We start from the raw sequence: 3,620 nt of genomic DNA on the forward strand, positions 1-3,620 counted from the left end.
AGCTGACCTCGATGTCAACTTCTACTTCATGTACAACAATAATCTGTATCAGAGAAGGTTCGTGATGCAAATGCCTACTCCTTTACCCTGCTTTATCAGTTTCAAGTAGACCTTGGCAACCTATCCACTGAACTGTGACGCCGCCAGCCTCTACCGTGCTCCTCCCTGCCCCAGCTCGCCTCCATGCATCTGGCGCCGCAGGACGACCACGACGCTCGCCCCACCACCGCCAAGTGCCTCCACGACAAAGTGGTAATTGAAATTGTAGTAATGTGAATTGATGTGTTGTTTCTTCTTGCAGTTGAGGATGACCGTGAGACCGTGATGGCAAGACAGAAGCGACCTTGGCTCGGCCATATCCGCCTCTCTGAACTGATGATAATGCTTCTCTACTGAGTTAGGTAACAAACATTGAGACGAACACGACGCACATCGTTGCCTCAACCATGTCTGCCTCTCTGAACTTTCTATAGATTCTCATGGTTTTTGCAGAGTAGCTGAGCTTTGTTGTTTTATTCCTACATATTCAGGAATTTTGTTGTGAAGCTAAGGCGGGTGTTAAGACAAAGTTTATTGCATGTAAGGAATGACCAAGCTTTGTTTTTTTTTTTGAAACCGTACACCCGCAGGCATACGTTACTTGTATTTATACGAGTCGGAAAACAGTACATACAAACGTAGATACCAGACGTACAAATACGAAAATACAGGAAGGATACAAGCCGTAGAGCTGGCCCCGCCATACATCGCAGAAGACCCCAAACAAAGAAAATTTGCAACCCCATCCTTGGTCTTCTCCGCCGATGCCGCTCCGTCGCGTCGAAGCCAACCACCACCGCTGGAGGCCGGAAATAACACGAAGGAGCGGCTCACATAGAGCTGAAGGAACCCCTTGCACATTGGCGTTGGTGAGCCGCAGTAGACACCAGATGCAAAGAACTGGATTCGATCCTAATTTTTCCATCGGCCGGAGGCAACGGCCATGTCGGCCGTGCTCCCCAAGCTCCTTCACCTCCAGGCCTGGGGACGACGCCACTCTGCCTCCCTGAAGACAGCCAGGCCCTTCCACCGCGAGCCAGATCCGATGCCAGCCGTGGACTCCATCCATCCCAAGCAGGGCACCGTCAGCACTGCTCCCAGCCGTACCTCCGGTCGATCCCTGCAGCAAAACACACATAGTCCTCACACGCTCCTCGGCGCCGCACAGAAGCACGTCACCGGAGCAGGGTTGGAGCAGGAGGAACCAAACACCCACAAGCTTCTCGCCGGAAGTAGGACTCCCAACGAAACGCGGTCGAAGCCGGGGCACCTTTATTCCGACGCGGCGCCGTCGCCGGCGTCTCAACGACGCCTCCTGGAACCTATCTACAGGCCCGTGCTTCCCCGAGGCTCCCCCCACCTGCCGAGGCCAAGCCGGCCATCGGAGGCGAGGAGGAGCGGCGAGGTCGCCGACGGAAAGACAGGAGATCTCGGGCTACTTCTGTTCGCCTCTCGCGTTCTGTGGAGAGTTCAGCTTTGTTGTTTTATTCCTACATATTCAGGAATTTTGTAGGTACCATACAATGTTAGCGAGGACAATGATTGGGGGCTTGAGATTTTCGAAGTAAAGAGGTGCTTGGAGGAGGCACGCGTCGCAGGTTTGACTGTTCAGGCTATGGTGATCATAAAACCCGTATAACCGACGAAACAGGTATGCAAACAAATATTTGCAATAACATAAACAAATCTAAAAGGTTCGCTAAAATATTGCTGCAACTCAAAATCTGCAAGCTCTGCTCTAGGTACTTTCTGTGACCAACCAGGAGGAAATAGTAGAATGTTGTCGAAAAGAAGGTTTGGTTATGCATGCTTGCCGATGAAGTTTGCACTTGGTGAACTGCGGTAGTTTTGTGACACGGACGTGTGTGTAGACATCCTACATTTGTATAAATGTATTTACAGGTATACCAAGACAAGCTCTATATGGAGGACATGAAGTTCAGTTCTTTCAAGAAAGTTGCCAGATCACTTGGGTATGACGAGAATGGCATCTCCATAGTGTTATTTCATTCGGGGGCAATTTTTTGTTCGTTAGAAACACTGCAGAAGGGGAAGCTACATGTTGATATGTAAAATTCCCTTCGTGACTTGTTTAGGAATGACGGCGCTACACCTAGCTAGCGCCATGGACGGCTCAAGGTCGCTTGTGATGAGATCATCAATCTTGAAGGACAGGTTGAGAATATGGACCTCTTGGACGACAATGTCGTTGTTGTTGTAAAACATGGTGTTGGTGTTTCAGTTGAAATAGGCAAGGGCAGTCGTCCCGAGGCTGCCCTTATTCAGGCTTCCAGATCGAGCGGCACCTTTATCGATTGAAGTCATATCCTCTGACATGAGTAACTTATTCCCCCTTATTTCTATCTTATATCTTCAACTGTATTGACATCAAAACAGTGTCAGGATTATAGACATGTATCGTCGTTATTACCAATCAGATCAGTGGTACAAGTCTTTGTTCCTTGATGCCGAGTGTTTAGCCACAAGAGGCGTTAGAAGAGCCCCGACGGAATCTATCGAGCCTTCTGTCTGTGTAGTCTGCAACTTGACAAGGTTAAATGTGAGATTCTTTTCATTCTGAATAATATCTATGGCAACATCTTACATTTAATCCAATTAGCCTTTCCTTTTAATTTCCCAGTATTCTAGGGAAAGCAAACGGAGCTCATGGAACTGATGCAACCGTAATCACACACTTCGACGGTACTGTTGCTTATAAGCATGCCTTTTGCTGATATGATAGTTTGCATTAACTTTGTAATCTTTAATTGTATGCCAGCAGTTCTCTGACTATGCTTTAAATGAGAGCAGTTTACATCGCTAGGATATGGGCATCAGAGATTAAGAAGAAAATGGGCTTGACAGAATTTGTTATATACATCTTTCATGTTCCCTCTGTAGAGCGCCCTTGGGTAGTTACTTCGTTTTGATGTTTTAGGTGCTATCCTTATTGCTTCACTGTCAAAATATAATTATTGCCTTGGCCAATAGAATAAGATGATGACTTGTGGAACATACATTTTAATAGGTCACTACAGACCAGAATCAGCGGCGGAGCCAACGTATAAGCGTTGGGTTCACTTGAACCCAACAAATTTTGCTTCGTACGTGCGCGTAGGGACATGTTTGACTGACCTGAACCCAGTAAAAAATTCTAGCTGACCCCATCAAATATCGTGAGCAGCTAAGCAAAGGGCCCAAAAGCCCACAGGCACTTGATGCCCAGGCGGCCAGCCGGCCAGGCCTAAACTGTGATTACTCACGTACTCTGTACTCGTGTTTTGTTGTTTATTATACATGCACACACACGTTTCCCTAAAAAAATATACACACGCACGTAGGCAAACACTTCGTCGAGTCGTCGTCTGTTAGTTTTCCGATTCGCATCTCTCCTCGTCTGTTTGTGTTCCTTGCGTCTAGATCGACAGGGACAACAATTTTCACCAAAATTTGAGGTAATTAGGTTACATTGCCACATCTCGTCATCTTCTGTCTATTCTATCTAGCCTAATAGCCTAGTATACCATAGTGATTTTTTTGCCCTAGTTTTTGCTATATATTTTTCAAATTTGTTATGTGGG

At 46.9% G+C, this 3,620-nt stretch overlaps 1 long non-coding RNA gene across 1 annotated transcript; it reads right to left on the reverse strand.

Annotated features, from left to right (window-relative positions):
* Positions 1 to 632: 632 nt before the first annotated feature.
* Positions 633 to 1,542, reverse strand: LOC119299350. The gene is made up of 2 exons (XR_005146191.1): positions 1,256 to 1,542; positions 633 to 1,159 (listed from the first exon to the last, which is right to left on the reverse strand). It is a non-coding gene; the product is annotated as an uncharacterized LOC119299350 (long non-coding RNA).
* Between the last annotated feature and the right edge of the window lie 2,078 nt (positions 1,543 to 3,620).

The sequence above is a fragment of the Triticum dicoccoides genome, chromosome 5A (assembly GCF_002162155.2).
Source record: "Triticum dicoccoides isolate Atlit2015 ecotype Zavitan chromosome 5A, WEW_v2.0, whole genome shotgun sequence".
NCBI lineage: Eukaryota > Viridiplantae > Streptophyta > Magnoliopsida > Poales > Poaceae > Triticum > Triticum dicoccoides.